This window comes from Sorex araneus, chromosome 4 (genome assembly GCF_027595985.1).
Source record: "Sorex araneus isolate mSorAra2 chromosome 4, mSorAra2.pri, whole genome shotgun sequence".
Lineage (NCBI taxonomy): Eukaryota > Metazoa > Chordata > Mammalia > Eulipotyphla > Soricidae > Sorex > Sorex araneus.
The window spans coordinates 85965664-85986384 of record NC_073305.1 but is presented as its reverse complement, the minus strand read 5'-3'; the positions used below and the strand labels follow the sequence as shown (position 1 = coordinate 85986384).

Genomic DNA, 20721 nt, shown 5'->3' with positions numbered 1-20721 from the left:
ATGTGGTCAATTTTAGAATGCATAATGTGGCAAAGGCTGATAATTATTTGCTGAAGAGTCATGTTTCCGAACTTAGGAAAGCACTGCTGTGGGTAGCAGCTGCACTGGCTGGGATTGTATTTCGCAGCTTCCCCTTACATTCAGGCAGAACTATGTGGCTGAATGCTGACCAAAGGAATGTGGGAGTAATGCTACATACCACTTCCAGGCCAGGACCCTGAATGCCTCCCAGGCGAGTCTCCACTCTCTCCTCCCTCTTCTCTGCTGGGCACTGACACGTTCAGAGTGGCTTTGTTCAAACAAGAAGCCCTGATGGAGGCAGCGATCCCTGTCATTGCCAGGCCCTGAGTGTCGTGTCACACACAGTTCCCTGTGTCACTGATGACACTAAATTGAGCAAGGAATCAGTTTAGATTGGGCTTTGTCACAGATTGCGAAAGTGATCTGTCACAACAGCCAGTTGCTTTCAGGAACATTTCTTGAAAAGGAAGTAAGCTTGGTAGACATTTAAAAAAAAATAGACATTTCTTGGGCGGGAGCAGCAAACAGCAGACAGGGTACTTGACAGCAAGCTGCCGATCCAGGTTCCATCAACACTCCATATGATTCCCCCCAGTCCTACCAGGAGTTTTGCTGACCCTGAGCCAGGAATACTGCAGGGTGTATCCCTCAAACAAACAAGAAATACTCACACATTTCCTCTTCTACCATTTTTCTTCTCCAACTTCATGTGCAGAAAAGTCACCATGGTCTTATAGGAACATTGGTTCTCATTTTGCCATTCGAAAAGATGAGACCTTTCATAGTTGTAACAGGCTCCAACTTGATGCTAAGATTGGATTACACTTTGCATAATGAGGTTCCCACAAAGTGGTTCTCAAATTTGAGAGAATACTTAAAAATCTCTCCAAGTATTCAAATATGAATTGCTCAACTCCATCTCCAGAGTTCTGGAGTACGTCCAAGAATTTATATTTCTTACAGGTCCAAAAAAACAAATGCTGATGCTTTTGATCCAGGGAATCATACTTTGAGAACCATCTTTCTAAACGATTCTGACAGTGACCCTCTCTGAGCTTCTGGAGTAGCTCATGGTTCCGCTCTGTACTGTAGGTGAGTAAGATACTAATAAAGAAAATTTAGGGACCAGTGACTTAAAGCAGTTTGATTTTTTTTTTTTAAATACTCGTTTCCAGTTGTTGTCAGGAACAATTGAATCTGAATTTTTAGCGAGGGCAAGCACTTGCATTAACAGTTTTTAAAGTATTTCACGTGCTTCTATTGAGCAATGGGTCTAAGAACTACTCCCTTAAAGAAATGCCAAGTGTCAGCAATCTGATGCTGTTTCTTAAACTGTTCAACTATTGATATGAAGAACAGCCTTACCTAATTCTCTCTCTAACCGGAGGGAGAAATGCTCAGCTTCTCTCACATATGTTTTGTATCAGTGTGATTCAATTAGGTACCTCTCCCAGGCTTTTGACAGCAGATTAAGTGAGGCCTAATGAATGCAAAAGAAACTCAAAGACCCCATTAAAAATACAGGTGAAAGCTGAAAACAGGAAAAGAAGGGAGAAAGGAGAGAAGAAGGGAAGAAAGGAAGGAAAACACAGATATAAAGAGACACAAAGAGGATGAAAAGGAATTTTTGAAAAACAAGGAGAAAATATAACGTAGTTTTTCTGCGGGAAATGAGAGTTACTTTGCTCCAAGTTAAAAATAATTCCTTGATTCTATCAGAAATCATTTAGCAATTACACACATTGGTGACTAGCATTAGACCTCATGGTGCTTTACTACAGCAGTAAAATCAGGTCAAGAAAGAAGCAGCAGTGGGTTTCTCTGTAACTGACACCAAGGGGGAATGCTTTCAGGAAAATAAAGTACTCTGAGTGATTAAAGTGCATTGACTTTTTGTTACCAGGTGTAGAAAGCACAAGTTTCCTGGCATATACTAGCTAGCAAAATTATGTAGTATTATAGAAAACTAACAGCATCCGGTAAGTTCATAAATTTTTCCTTACCAAGACATTAATGGAAAACACACATGATGTGTCCCACTATAGCACAGTGATTACCCTCCTGTGGCACCCTTGACTACACACTCTTTTAAGTAAAGTGGACTATAGTAACTTTGTCCTGGCCCTTAATTCTGACAAGACTTCACGTTCCCAGGAATGTTTCATATAACCACTAACTGGTAATACAGTGGTCTTTCCCAACAGAGTTTCATGAAATAAAAAAGAGGTGAAGTAGGACATCACTGTGGTCAAGAACATGGACATTGGATTTATTCTGACCAGGCTTTGCATTCCAATTAAGTGACTCTTCAGCTGAGAGATCTTTAGGTTCCTTGATGTCTTTGTCATCTTTTTTATCTAGTTCTCAATATGATATGAACAAATATTGAGGGAGCATAAAATGGGGGGAGGGCTTTTAAGAGTCCAACAGAACATGATTTTATTCACAGTATGTCAAATCCTAGGACTTGTCCATTTTTAACCAGACAAGTAATATCATCATCACCGATAACATATTAAATGATGCAAAATATTCTTGAGCTCTCTGCTATATCTACTGAATCAGAAGACCAAGGAATGTAGCCTTGCAATCTATTTTAACAAATTTTCCAAAACAATAGAAATTTTATCCTGGAAACTTTGGCTTTATGTGGTCAAGAGACAGATAGACAGAGGGTGACACATGTTATAATGGATACTTCCAGGTTGTAAGTGATCACTCAGGATTATTAATACAACAAGCAAGAAGAAAAAGGCAAGCTCCATGGACTTTCAGCAATGAGAGTTGTAGAAAGTGGTTGTATAGGCAGAAAAGTATAAGAAGATTGGAAGGGAGAGAGGCAGTCAAGATCTGAAGCAAATGTGGGCACATCCAAGAAGGCGAAATACTGAAAATCTAAGTTTCAAGGATTACATGTCTCTTAGAGAAGCACAGGATGCTAAAAGGCAACAATGATAAGCACAATGTTATTGGAATGGTTTTCATTTTTTTCCCAAATTCTTACTGTGTCAGGACCAAAGTAGAGACTATGGCATGGATTTCTAGCATACTTAAAAGGGAGTAAGATCAAAATCCTGAAGGTTAAGAACGAAGCAAATGAGCATTCCAGTGTTTACTGCACATCCAGGCTTAAAAACTAGTCTCTCGGAGGCCAAAGTTGTAGTACAGTGCATAGGGCACTTACTTTACATTTGATCAGTCCGGGTTATCCCCAGAGCCTGCCAGAGCAATCCTGAGGAGAGCCAGGAATATGCCCTGAGCACTGCTGTTTGTGGCCTCAAAACAACAACAATAAAGCCTTTTAAAAAAGTAAATATATTGGGGGCTGGAGCAATAGCACACCGGGTAGGGTATTTCCCTTATATATGGCCGACCCATGTTCGATTCCCTGCATCCCATATGATCCCCTGAGCACCGCTAGGAGTAATTCCTGAGGGCAGAGACAGAGTCAGGAGTAACACCTGTGCATTGCTGGATGTGACCAAAAAAGCAAAAAAAAAAAAAGAAAAAATGTAAATATTCTCCAAATTGAAGAAATATGTATGCTGAGGATAACTGAGTTTCTGCCCAATCCCCCCTTTCCCCAAGAAACATGCAGGGTAAGCTTTAATTCTGTCTGTGTCCAGTGCCCTTTCAAATCATCAGCTCTAGTCACAGCTTGCTAGTTCCAGATCACCATTGCTTTTCGTGTCTCACTCTCCATTCAAGACTAAATTTTCTTCTTACCTACATTAAAACATTTAATTTAAAAAAAAATCTGATTTTGCATGAGAATCTCCCGATCTTTGTCCAAAGGCATTTTTAAGGTGCATAGCCTTTGCTTTATACTCACGTCTATGTAGATATCCTATTCATTATTTTGCTTTCAGTTTGCTGATATACTTTCCATCTAACTGGTTTTATTGTAGCTCTTTGCTTCCTGAGGGGTGTTTCTTAGTATTCCAAGAATGAGTCCTGTGAATTTTATTGTTGTTTTTATCATGCTTTTTCCTCATTGTGCTTCCCAATCCGAAGTTTAATTTTGACACCTACTTTTAAAAAATTTAGTCATCGAGTCAATTAAATGACCACTGTCAGTCACCATTACTTTTACTCACTGATTCTGAATCTGTGTAGTCTCAGTCGTAATACTACTTGCTTGCTTTCTTCTACATGCTGTATCTTAAATAATCATCTTACATATTTCTTTTAGTTCATCAATTTTTTTACTTAAGTATAATACAGGTGTTTAATACATCAAGTCAGGTTTTATGAATTTTCATAAAATTGACTGTATTTTTATTTTTAAAAGTTCTATTTGGATCACTTTCAAATAGGTCTATTTTGATTTATAATGAATTTTCCCCCTTGTGGCATCCATGTTATTTCAGGCATTTAAACATTTAAAACATTCTTATTTACAGTCTTTTTAAAATTTTTTTCCACTATCTCAGTGTTTTAGGATCCTAATTTCCTCATGCAGTTTATAACTTTTATTTTGTTTATAACTTACCTTACCAGTTTTTTTTTTTTCTCCTGGGGAACTGAAAATTGTGGCAGTCTCCTACAGAGACCTGGTTTCTTGTTGGTACTTTAGAAATTTCACTAAACAAGGCCCACTTTTACATTAATTTATACCCTTGAAGGAATTCCAAGAGTTTGAATATGGTATGAGTTATATCTCACACCCAAAGCTTAAGCAGGTGAGCCTAGTTTTTCATTTTCTAACTGGAGACTTCACATCTACCCATATCTCATGTCGGAAAAATGTATCCAAGTCACTTCACTTGGCTGCTGGGAAGAATCATCTTACTATGATCACCAAAAAACTCTTACTTTATGTAATCTTGATTTCTTTATTTTCCCTGGACTGGAGGCCTCCCCTCTCACTCTTATTGGGATATTTGAACACAATGCCTTAGCCCTTAGAGCCTATGTCCAGCTTGATATCCCCCTTTTCATTGGTAATATCAGTTTACGCTATTTGTGTTGTGGCTTTCATTTCCAGTTCCACTTCTAATATCATAGATGTTTCTTTATTTACTTTCTTTCTATCTCTTGTTTGCTTCCTTTTCTTTTCCTTCCATCCCATTTCTTTTTTAAAAACCTTAGTTTACTTTTTCTCGTCTCAGCTTCTTTTTTTCATTTTTATCCTGTTGTGTATTAAAGGTTTAGCTGAGGTAGACATGTAGAAGAAAATGAGAATTAATGACATTCAATGGTCCTTGATTCTCTTAAGAATTCTGAAATCACTTGCATTTGATATTTTGTTATTTTTTTTTTTTTGCTTTTTGAGTCACACCCAGCGATGCTCAGGGGTTACTCCTAGCTTTGCACTCAGGAATTACTCCTGGCGGTGCTTGGGGGACCATATGGGATGCCGGGGATCGAACCCAGGTCGGCCGCGTGCAAGGCGAACGCCCTACCCACTGTGCTATCGCTCTGGCCTTGCATTTGATATTTTGGCAGCAGTGATTTGGAGAAATTCCATTGGAAGTCTCTCCTTTCTTGTTACCAGACTGAAATGGAATCATGATTTCATGGTTATGTACTTATTTCCCACCACATTCCCTGCAATTTTTCTAAATAAATTGCTGTTCTAGTAACAGAAAGGAAAAATAAAAAGATTAGATGACTTCTACAAGAAAAGCATCCAGTTGTATATCAAACACAAATGTCTGTGAAGAATCAAAGTTAATCTCAAGAACCACTCATCTCTAGCAAGTGAGCTTGGTGACTATGAACCTAACAGGGGTTCATGGGACACTTTGCAGTCATGCATCTCTCATCAGTATTTGAGCCAACAACGGTCTATCTATATAACAATGATACCAAAATTGTAAAATTTGGAATCATAGCTTTATAGCTATGAAAAGGAAATCTCACTGTTTTATATGAAGTCACTCTAGTTTTCTGGAGTTTCTTTGATCAAATAATGGAAAATTATCCCTAAGTACATAGAAAGTATATATAATATAAAGCATGGTTTATAAGTAAATTGAATTCAATGCACTGAGAAACAAGAATCACTGATCCTATTTAAATATTTTCAAATTAAGTCTAAGAAATTATTTCATGTTATTCTTTTTCACTCATTCAGAAAAAGGAACTAATCATGACTAACACCAAATAATGGCAGAGATAAGGTTCAGGAGACTTTCCCCATGTCTTGGAAGCTGGCCTCACATTCTGGGGAAAAAGGAAGCTCAGATAGAGAAGGGACCACCAAGTAAAGGGGGTCAGGAGGACCCACGCGGGTTGGGAGATATGAGCCAAAAGTAGACTATAGACCAAACATAATGGCCACTCAATGCCTCTATCATAAACCACAACACCCAAAAGGAGAAAGAGAACAAAAGGGAATGCCCTGCCACAGAGGAGGGGTGGGGGGCATGGGATGGGGGTTGTAGGAGGGCTCCTGGGATCATTGGTGGTGAAAAATGGGCACTGGTGGAGGGATGGGTACTCGACCATTGTATAACTGAAACGCAAACACAAAATTTTGTAAGTATGTAACTGCACCTCACGGTGATTCACTAATAAAAAAAATGGAACTAATCATACCCAATTTTAGATTTATTTTGAAAGAAGCAGATAACATGTGTTTTAACTATATACAGTCTATATAAATCTCTATATTTATAGATTGTAGTAACGAATTTATAATCATTGTTTTATATGTAAATATGCAATGGATACTCAAGAAATAGATGATTTAAGATATGTAAAATTAGTGAAGAATGGATTGGTCAGAAACTTATTTAAAAAGATAGTGGACCTTTGTTAATGGCATTTTGCTTAGTACAAAACATCAATTAAACATCAGAAGTAGCAATTATAAAATATATACACATACATCTCTCTTAAAAGTGCACACTATTTCAAAATAAATAATCCAACCACTAGCACCACTATATCTGAAATTATTTTCTAAGATTCTTACAAAGTTTTACTTATTTAACTTATAATACCTGAATGAGATGCATGATTTTATTATCATGATTATATAAAAAATGGAAGGGAGTCACAGAGAAATGAAACTTCTGACCTACCATTATCTAAATAATTTGAACTTAGTCAATCCTGCTCCAGATTTCATGGTCTTAGCCAATAGGGTATCATTTTGTTTTCTAAAGCAATAATCTATTTGAAATAATTCCACATGAAAAATCTATCATACCTCAAAACATGACATCCCTAAAATTGTTGGGTTGCATAATGCTCTTCCTTCTTTCCATTGGCCTCCTGACACAATGGGAGCATGATTTAGGAATGCTATGTTCTCTGTGGCTTCTGAGGTGGAAAGCAGAAGTGTTGTTTGTTCTTTTTTTTTTCTTTTTGGATTACAGACGGCAATGCTCAGAGGTTACTCCTGGCTCTGCATGCAGGAATTACTCCTGGCGGCACTCAGGGGATCATATGGGATGCCAAGGATTGAACTCAGGTTGGCCATGTGCAAGGCAAACACCCTACCCGCTGTGCTATCACTCTGGCCCGCAGAAGTGTTGTTTTAAGATGAACATTATCATTTTAAGACATAAATCTCCACAAGTTTCCATCTACAGGTGGACATAAAATGTGTAGACACAATTTTGTATCTATTGCTTTCTTCAATATTTAATACCCATATCACAATTAGATCAAACATACTGCATTTCTAATTATTAGTTTAGCAGCTAAGTGTATCATAACAACTGTGCTGGAAATCTACTTTATTTGACTAGACAGGTATGACATCAGTCTCATTTTTTTGAGGGGGAGGGTCAGATTACTTTTTTTTATTTTATTGAGTCACTGTGAGAGTTACAAGCTTTCATGTTTGGGTTACAATCACACAATGATCAAACACCCATCCCTCCACCAGTGCACATTCCCCACCATCAATATGCCCAGTATACCCCTTCTTTCCCACCCTCCCCCTACCTCTGTGGCAGACAATATTTCCCATACACTCACTATACTTTTGGGCATTATGGCTTGCAACACAGACACTGAGAGGTCATCATGTTTGTTCCATTATCTAATTTTGGCATGCATCTCCCATCCCAACTGATTTCTCCAGCCGTCATTTTCTTTGTGATTCCTTCTCTATCCCATCTGCTTCTCCCCTCCACTCATGAAGCAGTCTTCCAGCGATGGGGCAATTCCCCTGGCTCTTGTATCTACTGTCCTTGGGTGTCAATCTCATGTGATGCTATTCTATACATCACATATGAGTGCAGTCATTCTGTGTCTGTCCCTCTCTTTCTGACTCATTTCACATAAAATGATATGCTCCATGTCTACTCATTTATAAGCAAATTTTATGAATTCATCTCTCCTAACAGCTGCATAGTATTTCATTGTGTAGATGTACCAAAGTTTCTTTAACCAGTCATCTGTTTTAGGGCACTTGGGTTGTTTCCAGATTTGGGCTATTGTGAACAGTGCTGCAATGAATACATAGGTACAGATGTCACTTCTACTGTGCTTTTTTGCAACCTAGGGATATATTCCCAGAAGTGATATTGTGGGTTCATATGGAAGCTCAATTTCTAGTTTTTGAAGAACTGTCCATATTGTTTTACAGAAAGGCTGGACCAGTCTGCATTCCCACCAACAGTGAAGGAGCGTCCCTTTTCCCCCACATCCATGCCAGAACTGGTGTGCCAGTCTCTGTGGTATGAGATGATATCTCATTGTTTTTTTTTATTTGCGTCTCCCTGATGACTAGCGATGTGGAGCATTTTTTCATGTGCCTTTTGGCCATTTGTATTTCATTTTGGAGGAAACTTCTGTTCATGTCTTCTCCCCATTTTTTTATGGGGTTGGAGGTTTTTTTCTTATACAATTGTACTAGTGTCTTGTATATCCTGGATATTAATCCCTTATCAGATGGGTATTGGTTAAATATTATTTCCTATTCTGTGGGCTCTTTCTGTATTTTGGTCACTGCTTCTTTGAAAGTACAGAAGCTTCTTAGTTTGATGTAGTCCATTCATTTATGTTTGCTTCCACTTGCATGGTCAGTGCTGTTTCATCCTTAAAGATACTTTTAGCTTCAATGTCATGAAGAGTTCTGCCTACATTTTCCCCTATGTACCTTATCTATTCATGTCTGATATTGAGGTCTTTAATCCACTTTGATTTGACTTCTGTGCCTGGCATTAGACAGAGGTCAGATTTCATTTTTTTGCAAGTAGCTATCCAGTTTTCCCAGCAACAGTTGTTGAAGAGGCTTTCCTTGTTTCACTTTACATTTTTTGCTCCTTTGTAATAGATTAAGTAGCCATATATAGAGGTTTTTGACAGCATATCAACTCTGTTCCATTGGTCTGTAGTCGGTTTTTAGCCCAATACCATGCTGTTGTAATTACTACTGCTTTATAGTAGAGCATGAAGTTGGGGAAGGTGACAACACCCATCTTCTTTTTCCAAAGGATTGCTTTGGCTATCCATGGGGTTTTATTGTTCCATATGAATTTCAGGAGTGTTTTGTCTATTTCTTTGAAAAATGTCATGGGTATCCTGATAGGGACTGCATTAAATTTGTATAGTGCTTTAGGGAGTATTGCCATTTTGATAATGTTAATTCTCCCTATCCATGAGCGGGGGATGTGTCTCCATTTCCTAGTGTCCTCTTTCATTTCTTGAAGCAGTGTTTTGCAATTTTCTTTGTATAGGTCCTTCATCTGTTTGGTTAAGCTGATTCCAAGGTACTTGATTTTCTGAGGTACTATTGTGAACAGGATTGTTTTTTTTAATATCTCTTTCTTCTCTTTCATTATACGTATATAAGAAAGCCATGGACTTTGGGGTGTTGAATTTATAGCCTTCACTTTACTATATCAACCTATTGTTTCTTGGAGCTTTTCTATAGAGTCTTTAGGGTTTTCCAAGTGTAGTATCATACTGTCTGCAAATAGTGATAACTTGACCTCTTCCTTTCCTATCTGTATGCCCTTGATATGTTTTTCTTGTTTAACTGCTATGGCCAGGACTTCCAGTATTATATTGAATAAGAGTGGCGAAAGTGGGCAACATTGTCTTCTGCCCGATCTTTGAGGGAAGGCTTTTAGTTTTTCCCCATTGAGAATGATACTCGTTGTCCAATAGTGAGCTGTTTAATTTCCAGGTGTTTGATTTCATTTTCTGTTTGTGTGTGTGATTTATTTCTAATTTCAGTGCATTATGGCCTGAGAAGATCGTTGATACAATCTCTATCATCTTAATTTTATGGAAGTATGTTTTGTGACTCAGTGTGTGGTCTATCTTGGCGAATGTTCTATGCACACTTGAGAAGAATGTTTATTCAGCTTTTTGAGGATGAAGTGTCCTATATGTATCTACTAAGTCCCTTTCTTTCATTTCTTCCCTCCATGAAATATGTCCTTCCTAAGCCTGAGTCTGGTTGATCTATCAAGAGGTGATAAAGTGGTGTTGAAGTCTCCCACTAGTATTGTGTTGCTATCCATGTCTTTCTTCAAGTCTATGAGTAGTTGTTTTAAGTACTTTGCTGGTCCCTCATTAGGTGCATATATATTTAGTATTGTTAGTTCTTCCTGTTGTACAGTTCCTTTTTCAATAAGAAATGACCTTCACTGTCTCTTGTAAACTTCTTCAGTCTGAAATCAATGTGGTCTGATACTAGGATGGCTATACCAGGTTTTTTATTGGACTTTTTCTCCTGTAGGATTGTTTTCAAACTTTTGACTTTGAGCCAACATCAGACTCATTTGTAACTCAACAAATGTTACTGAGATACCCTGGATGCATTACTTCAATGTTATTCCAATGGACTCCAGAATTGAGTGACTGCAACACTAAATTTATTAATAATCATTTAAATATGGGCCCAAACATTGGTATCTTATTTTCTACTGTCAAAGATCAATGTTCAAAATCAAAGATTTTTTTGTTTCATCCCTTATTTTTATTTCTAAGATCATTCTAAATGGTGTCTCTTGAAAATATTGCAGAGATAAAATATCTAAACTAAAATTTGGAATCTCATAAAAAAAAGAATGGTGAAGTTTGAGGTAAATTGAAAAAGTAGTGAGAATGTGTTTTTTCAATGAGAATTTCTAACCTAAGATGATCATCAAATAATAAGTCTGTGATAGTTTTTTATTTGCAGAATTACTTGGCCAATATGGGTAAAAATTCCAAAAAAAATTGTTGATGAAAAATATGTATTTGTAAGAGTTCTAGTGGGTATGTACCACTGCCTAAAAAAAGAAAAATAAATAAAACACAGTCACCTCCTCTAAATAAAATAAAACTAAAAAGCTCGACCTTAATTAGAATGCAACCAATTAACTTTAATTAGATCACAAGCCCCTCCTGCTTACCACCCAGTGGTAGAGGGGTTAATGGAATAAGGGAAGGCTACCAGGATAGCTGATGACTGATTTTTGCATGAATAGTAATTCCCGAGTGGGAGTGAGATGAACCACCTCCTTCCATATCTCAAGGTACTTCAGGCTCAACTGGATATAAAAATTAAACAGTGTTCTTTCTGCTTCATACATTACACAGCAGAACACAGCTGGCTCTGGCTCTAGGGCAAACACATTTGAATAAACCCAAAATACAGGCTATGTTGGGGGAATGACTGAATTGACCTTCAATCTGGACTTTTTCTTATTCTCTTATTTATTAGACAAGCTAAGAGGACTTTGAAAATTTACCTAATTCCAAGAAAGTCCTCTTGTTAATAAGAATCACTCCTCTGCTACAATATTTGATCAATACAATCAGCATCAGTGTCATCTCCTCCTTTCTGAATATCAAAGTGAAAACGGAATGGTCAATGATCCGAATTTAAGAGAACTTAGAATAAAAGTAGAAACAATCTTGACTTAATATACTTCCCCATACTCTCAAACATTTGAGTATCAATATTTCTTTTCAGATCTAATGTCAATATATAAAGGTCAAATTTCCTGCAAGGTCTATGAAACATGTGCTCTGTAAGAATCACTCATAGCTCTTTGAGTTGTGGAGTACTGTCCTGATTGTGTAGGGACAACATGGTATGCCACCAACTTCAAGATTTTTTAATTTTTTTATATTTTGGGTCACACCTGGCAATGCACAGGGGTTACTCCTGCCCCTGCACTCAGGAACTACTCCTGGCAGTGCTCAGGGGATCATATGGGATGCTGGGATTCGAACCTGGGTCAGCCACATGCAAGGCAAATGCCCTACCCGCTATGTTATCGCTCCAACTTCAAGATTTGACTGACTTATCTTTAATCTAAAGTAAACCAGGGAAAAAGGAGATGTAGAAGCTAGAAGATAAAGTTGTAGGCCAGAGAAACTCTACAGAGGTTCAGGTGCTAGACTTGTATACAACTGAACCCAGCTAGAAGCTTGACCCTTGAAATACTGCCAGGAGTGATTTTAGACCATAGAGCTCAGAGTAAGTCCCCAAAACTACCAGATTAGAACCAACTTCCCCCTTCTCCCTCAAAAATAGAAATCAAAAGTGTTGACCTATACATGAAAAAGGGTTTTCCCATGGAATCAGAGTTCTAGTGATCCTAACTTTCCTGTTTCCAGAAAGCCGTTGTAAGGATGAAGGCATTATTCTGCCATTTTATCAAATAGTATAAAACACAACTCAATAGAAAATAGAATAATTTACCAACTTTGTCCTCAGGATGTTGCCTGAGAGAACATTAGTGGATTGGCCTTGCAAGCTTAACTAGAGTTACATTAAAGAGGTGAAAGAAGTAATAAGGAAACAAATTGTAGCAAAACAAAAATATAATTTACCCCAACTGTGAATAAAGTTATGGCAGAGCCTGGCAGGCTACCAATGGCATACTCGATATGCTAAAAACAGCAGCAATGATGGTCCTCATTCCCCTGATCGTAAAAGAGCCCCCAATACACCACTGGGCTACACTAGCACACGACAGAGACAAATGAAGACATTACTGGTGCCCACTCAAGCAAATCGATGAACAATGTGATGACAGTAATACAGTGATACAGTGATGATTAAACTTACTCCACTCATAAAAAAATGTATTTTCCATAATTGTATATTATGTTTTAAAGCATATGAACTATCACCAAAATACATGATAAATAAAAATTAAAAGAATTTTAACATAAATAATGCTATAAAATTTGAGTAACATAATTGGTTCCAATTTATATAGAGCATAAATATTACATATATGTAGCAACAGTATTGAATTTAGAGATATAGTAAGATAATGGTTGTTAGACAAAATTCTTCCTTTATAAAAACTATATATGAATGATTAATAAAGCCCACATATGCTTCTGTCCTTTGCTTTCTATTATGATAGCTTATTGTAAAATCTGGAAATGTAAAATGTATTAATTATAAAAATTAAAAAATTATAAAATAGCTTTTATATATATGTATATATATATATTGCATTTTTACCATACCCCAAAATATTACTGCCCCATTGCAGAGCTCTGGGGAAATATGTGATGCCAGGGATCAACCTTGTTTGTTTGTTGTTTGCTTATTTTTCAATGTGAATTAAATTATGGTTATATAAAAACCAAATGGTTTTAGACAATTTTTTAAAATTTATTTATTAGTGAGTCACAGTGAGGGTACAATTACAGATTTATACATTTCGTGCTCATGTTTCCCTCATATAAAGTTTGAGAACCCATCCCTTCACCAGTGCCCATTCTCCACCACCAAAAAACCCAGCATCCCTCCCACCCCCCCAATCCCATCTCCCCCGACCCCCCAGCCTCGCCATTGTGGCAGGGTATTCCCTTTTCTTCTCTCTCTCTAATTAGGTGTTGTGGTTTGCAATAAAGGTGTTGAGTAGCCATTGTGTTCAGTCTCTAGTCTACATTCAGCACTCTTCACCCTTCTCCCAAGTGGCCTCCAACCACATTTTACTTGGTGTTCCCTTCTCTATCTGAGCTGCCTTTTCCCCAGAATGTGAGGCCAGCCTCCAAGCCATGGAGTCAACCTCCTGGTACTTATTTCTACTATTCTTGGGTGTTAGTCTCCTACTACGTTATTCTATATTCCACAGATGAGTGCAAGGTTTTAGACAATTTTTGAAGAAAATAAATTTAAAAAAGCAAAATTAAAATTTGCTCATTTTTATTTTGTGATACATGGCAACTTGTGTAATGTGCAAATTTGGCTTTACACATTTAAAAGATGGCATAACTATTTAAGGATAATCTACAATACATTTACTGCTTTGTAGAACCAAAGATTAACAAAATTAATGACTTGAATTTTACATCTTCAAGGGAAATCATGATATGGATATATTTTCATTTTCATATCTCTGATGAATCCATAGTTAGGTGAGGTACATAACTTTCCAAATAAACAAAGAATAAGTTGGGGATCCAAAGTATTCTTATGCCAAGATTCAGCTCCAACATACCACAAAGATTTTTACACAGTAAGTTTGAACAATGTAACATGGTAGGTTGTCAGCTTAATTTCCTAATGCAATGGTTCAATTTATTTTCTTTTTTAAAAAAAATTGGGTCAAGGTGGGGGTGGTGAGAGGGATACTGGGATCATTGGTAGAGGTGAATGGGCACTGGTGGAGGGATGGGTAAACGATCACTGTATGAGTGAAATGCAAACACAGAAGCTCATAAGTTTGTAACTGTACATCACAGTGATTCTCTAATAAAATTTTTAAATTAAAAAAATTTAAAAATAAAAATATATGTAATGTAAATATTTAGAGAGAAAAATGTACTAGCATAATGAAAACTTGTACCACTTTTACAAAGAAAAAAAAAGCAATACCTGGGTTTATGTAGGACATAACAAAAGTAAACACAGTTCTTTGCATATCTTCTTACAATAGGACAAATCAACTTCTTCATTCTTTTAATCTAGAAGGGTCTTGTATTGTTTCGACCTAAAGCTTGCAGGAGAAGCCATAATCTGAGACTGGATCTCAAGCACGTGCTCAATTTATTCTTGGATTTGGAACTCTCCCTGTCATGTTAGCAAGCTCAGTTTGACCTTTTTGGTGAAGCTCAGTTATTCTCACTATCCCAGAAACCTGCCAACTTATAGCCAGGGAGCAATTGACAGAGACCATTCAAAATTAGTCAGCCATATCTCTGACTAGATTTGCAGTAGCAAGACCAGTTTCTGCACCAACAAAGACCCAGATCATAAAAACTTTCAAACTGACTCCGAGACTCATAAGTCATAGTGAATATTTATTTGAAACTGTAGTATTTTAGGAAATCTCATTATTTGGCAAAAACTAACTGATACAGTTCCTTTTCCAAATCTAATATTTTCTAAAACTAATATTTTATGATGTGAGCATGGCTAAGTTATTTAGAGTTTTTTAGTTTTGATACTCTCATCTGTGTACTAAATATTCTCATTTTATGAAATTATTTAAAAATAAGTGATATAATAAAATTGGCACACAGTTATTGCTACCTATGAGATAATTTATTGGTGATACCTGCAGAGATTCAGATTAGAAATTATGCAGATAGTGTCCTTGACATCCTCTCCCACATGATTTCCTTCTTTTTCTTTTTTCTTTTTTCTTCCTCTTTTTCTCCTTCTCCTTCTTCTTCTTTTCCTTCTCCTTCTTCTTCTTTTTCTTCTTCTTCTTCTCCTTCTTCTCTTCTTCTTCTTCTTCTTCTTCTTCTTCTTCTTCTTCTTCTTCTTCTTCTTCTTCTTCTTCTTCTTCTTCTTCTTCTTCTTCTTCTTCTTTCTCCTCTTCCTCTTCCACCTCCTCCTCTTCCTCCTCCTCCTTCTTCACCCCCTCCTTCTCTCTCCTTTTCAGCATTCTAGTTTATAATACAGATACTGACAGGTTATCATGTTTGTTTCTTTACCTACTTTCAGCACGCAGTTCTTCTCCCAAGTCCTCATTTCTAACTATTTTTGCCATAGTGGTTCCTTTTCTTTCCCAACTGCCTTAGGGTAGGTCTCATCACAAAACCTATGTTTTTTATGTCTCACAAATTAATGCACTTATTCTCTCTGCCCCTCTCCTTCAGACTCATTTCACTCAGCATGATGCTCTCCATGTCTATCCATTTGCAAGCAAATTTCATTACTTTATTTTTACTAACAGCTGTGTAGTATTTCCTTGTGTAGATGTACCATTGTAGATGTACCATTGTTTCTTTTTCCAGTCATCTGTTCTCAGGCACTAAGGTTGTTTCCAGATTCTGGCTGTTGTAAATAATGCTGCAGTGAACATAGAAGTGTGGATGTCATTTCTACTGTGTGTTTTTGCATCCCAGGGTTATATCCTCAGAAGTGGTGTTGCTGGGTCATATGGAAGCTCAATTTCTAGTTTTCTGAGGAATGTCCATTTTGTTTTCCAAAAAAAACCAGGCCACCGAGAATGAGTGAGAGTCCCTTTCACCTCGAATGCACAGCAACACTGGATGTTCTCATTCTTTTTGTGTGTGCCACTCTCTTTGCTATGAGAGGTTATCTCTTTGTTGTGTTAACTTATACTCCCTGATGATTAGCGATGAAGAACATTTTTTCCATGTACCTTTTGGTCATTTATAGTTTTTTTCTTTGAGGAAGTTTCTGTTCATTCTTCTCCCCATTTTCTGATGGGGTTGGATTTTTTTCTTGTAAAGTTGTAACAGTGCCTTACATATCTTGAATATTAACCTCTTATCTGATGGATATTGGGTAAATAATGTTTCCCATTCTGTGAGCTATCTCAGTGTCTTGTCACTGTTTCTCTTAAGGTGCAGGAGCTTCTTATTTTAATGTAGTCCCATTTGTTGATTTTTGCTTCTACTTGATTGGTCAGTGCTGTTTTGTCTTTGAAAATGTCTTTAGCTTCATTGTTATGGAGGGTTTTCCTACATTTTCTTCCATGTACCTTATGGATTATTGTCTGATGTTGAGACCACTAATTCATTTTGATCTGACTTTTGTGCATGGGTTTAGAAAAATGTTCGAGTTTATTTTTTGGCATGTAGCTATCCAGTTTTTCCAGCACCACTTGTTGAAGTCTCTCCTTGCTCCACTTCATATTTCCTCCTCTTCAATCAAAGATTAAATGATCTTATATTTGAGGATCTGTGTCAGGATATTCAACTCTATTCCGTTGGTCTGTGGGTTATCTTTATTCCAATACCATACTGTTTTAATTACTATTGCTTATAGTACAGTTTGAAGTTGGGGAAGGTGATGCCCCCTATCATCTTTTTCCCAACAATTGCTTTAGCTCTTCGTGGGGATTTATTTTTTCACATGTATACAGGAGGTTTTTTTAAAAATCTGTTTCTTTGAAAAATATCATGGGTAACCTTATAAGGACAGAATTGCATCTAAATAATGCTTGCAATAGTTCAATTTCTGTAGTATAATAAATTAATAAACAGGATATGATAATGTGTATTATCTTTATAGTCTTTTTACACAAAAAATACATATCCTTTTCCCTTGGAATACCTATGGCAATACAAACTTAGATATTGTAGCAAATTGAACACATAAGCTTTTTTGTGTGCCAATTTTAAATAGTTTTATTTAAGACATTGCATTTTCCACTAGTGATACAGTGCTTATAAAGTGCAATGTTTGTTTTCCCTGTGCACATGTTTCATGTATTCAAGTATCAAGAATGCGCAATTACTTATTACTATAACAACTTAATTGACATGGAATTTGCTACAAATTTTGGTCCTTCCATGTTTTGTGTCGAACAATGCTACATATATATATATGTACATATATATATATATGTACATATATATATGCATATATGCTCTGGCTGGCAGAGAATTTCTTGCCCATACGCCTGGCTGTCTTCCCTGGGGCCCCTCGGAGGGGATGGGCTTCAGCTTCCCTCCCCGTCCTGAGCAGAGCTCCCGGCGGCCAAAGACCACCAGAACCTAGCAACAGCCATGCTCGAGGCCCCTCTCCACACGTTCGGACAGGCTTCATGCATGAAGGAACCGGCAGAGGAACCCAGGTGTATGTAATCCCATCAACAACCAACATCCAGAGACTTAAAAGCCAGCTCCCAGAAGTGATATCTTGTAGCCTGCTTCTCCCTCTGGGAGAAACTGGCAAGCTTCTGAGAGTTTCCTGCCCACATGGGACAGCCTAGCAAGCTTTCCATGGTGTATTCATATGCTAAATCCAATAACAAGCTAGATCTCATTCCCCTGACCCTGAAAGAGCTTCCAGTGTGGCATCGTTGGGAGGGCGGAGTTGAGAGAGACTTCTAAGATCTCAGGGAAAGGACGAAGGGAGAAGTTACTGAGCCCGCTAGAGAAATCGACGATTAACGGGATTTCGTGATCGTGATCGTGATATGCTCAGGCTAGATTAATCAATCTCTTCAATGGTTAGCCCAGAGGCATCACCAGATGGAGGAGCACCACCACTAGGGAAGCCACCAGGCATTCCTCCTGGCATTCCACCTGCACTTGGGTACAGCTTGGTGGTGATGGGGTTGCAGACTTTCTCCAGCTCTTTCTGCTGATGTTCAAATTCTTCCTTCTCAGCAGTCTGGTTCTTATCAAGCCAGTTGATGATTTTGTTACATTTTTCAATAATCTTCTGTTTGTCATCATCATTAATCTTGCCTTGAAGTTTTTCATCTTCAACAGTTGCCTTCATATTAAAAGGGTAGGATTCAAGGGAATTCTTGGAAGACACTTTGTCTCGCTGTTCTCATCTTCAGCTTTGTACTTCTAAGCTTCCTGAACCATATGCTCAGTGTCTCCTTGCTCAACCAGCCCTTGTCATTAGTGATGGTGATCTTGTTTTCTTTTCCTGTACTCTTATCCAAAGCAGACACATTGAGGATGCCATTGGCATTAATATCAAAAGTGACCTCAGTCTGAGGAACACCATGGGGTCCCTGTGAGTTCAACCTTACCAAGCAGGTTATTATCCTTGGTCATAGCACGCTAACCTTTCTAAACCTGAATGCACACACCAGACTGGTTGTCAGAGTAGGTGGTGAAGATCTGAGTCTGTTTGATAGGAATGGTGGTATTGCACTTGATGAGGATGATCATGAAACCACCAGAAGTTTAATGCCATGGGAGAGAGGAGTGACATCCAACAGAAGCAGATCTTGAACATTTTCAGACTTGTCTCCAGAAAGAATGGCTGCCTGAACAGTTGCACCATATGCTACAGCCTCATCAGGGTTGATGCTCTTGTTCAGTTCTTTCCTGTTGAAGCTATCCTGAAGAAGTTTCTGAATCTTGGGAATACGGGTAGAACCACCCACCAGGACAATAATGTGGATCTGGGATTTGTCCAACTTGGCATCACAAGTGGCCTTCTCTACTGGGTCCAGAGTGCCTCGGAACAGATCAGCGTTCAACTCTTCAAACTGTACTTGGGTAATGGAGGTATAGAAGTCGATACCTTCATACAACAAATCAATCTCAATACTGGGCTGGGTGCTGGAAGAGAGGGTATGTTTTGCATGCTCATAAACAGTGCACAGACAGTGGACAGCTCACTTGTTCTCACTTATGTTCTCCTTATGCTTTCACTTGAACTCTGCAATAAAGTGGTTGAGCATTCGGTTGTCAAAATCTTCTCCACTGAAGTGAATGTCTCCAGCTGTAGATTTGACCTCAAGGATTTTGTCTTGAGGCTGGAGCAATAGCACAGCGGGTAGGGCATTTGCCGTGCATGCAGCCAACCCGACATCGATTCCTAGCATCCCATATGGTCCCCTGAGCACTGCCGGGGTGATTCCTGAGTGCAGAGCCAGGAGTAACCCCTGTGCAGTGCCGGGTGTGACCCAAAAAGCAATAAAAAAAAAGATTCCGTCTTCAATAGTGAGGATTGACACATCAAAACCTCCTAGATCAAAAATCAGCACGTTCCTTTCTGATCCACCTTCTCGTCCAAGTCATAGGCAATAGCAGCAGCAGTTGGCTCATTGATGTTCCAAAGGATATTGAGACCAGAAATGGTCCCAGCATCTTTGGTAGCCTGATACTGAGAATCACTTAAGTAAGCAGGAATTGTAACAACAGCATTGGTGACAGTCTTCCCAAGGTAGGCTTCTGAAATACCCTTCATCTTTGTCTTGGAGGTGTCGTGGAGGACACCTCTTCTGGAGAGAAGCTCTTGATCTCTCCCTTGTATTCTACTTGGACCTTGGATCTGTCTGCATAATTCACCACTATGAAGGCCAGATCTTCACATCAGACTGCACAACAGCATCAACAAACCAAAGTCCAAAGTCCAATCAGGAGCTTGGCACCAAAAACCGTATTGGTGGAGTTCATCGCCACTTGGTTCTTGGTGGCATCACCAATCAGGCACTCTGTGTCGGTGAAGGCAACGTAGCTGGGGTGGTTCGGTTTCCCGGGTCATTGGCGATGATCTCCACTTTCTCATGCTGGAAGATGCCCACACACAAGTAGGTGGTGCCAGATCGATGCCAACCACAGGTCCTTTCTACATGGTTTTGTGCGTGGATGCCCGGCTGCATGGCAAGAGAAACAGCAATCTGATCAGTGGCCACCACGTTCAATGAGACCTGACACATATGCTTTAATGTTACCTGCCAGCTAGAAAAATAATAAATCACAATCACAGAAGGAAATTTGACTTGAATGCCACTTGTCCATTTAAGAAGGAAAGTTAACCTGTACATTGCATAGAAGTATGTAGATCTCTATGCATCTGGAATATTATGTGTCCCAAAGAACTTTACCATTCTTTTTCTATGAGGGAGTAACAATGTACTTGTTTGCTGGTATCAACAT

At 38.2% G+C, this 20721-nt stretch overlaps 1 pseudogene; it reads right to left on the bottom strand.

Moving 5' to 3' along the window:
* Nucleotides 1-18304: 18304 nt before the first annotated feature.
* Nucleotides 18305-20416, bottom strand: LOC101556871 (heat shock cognate 71 kDa protein-like; annotated as a pseudogene).
* Nucleotides 20417-20721: the final 305 nt, after the last annotated feature.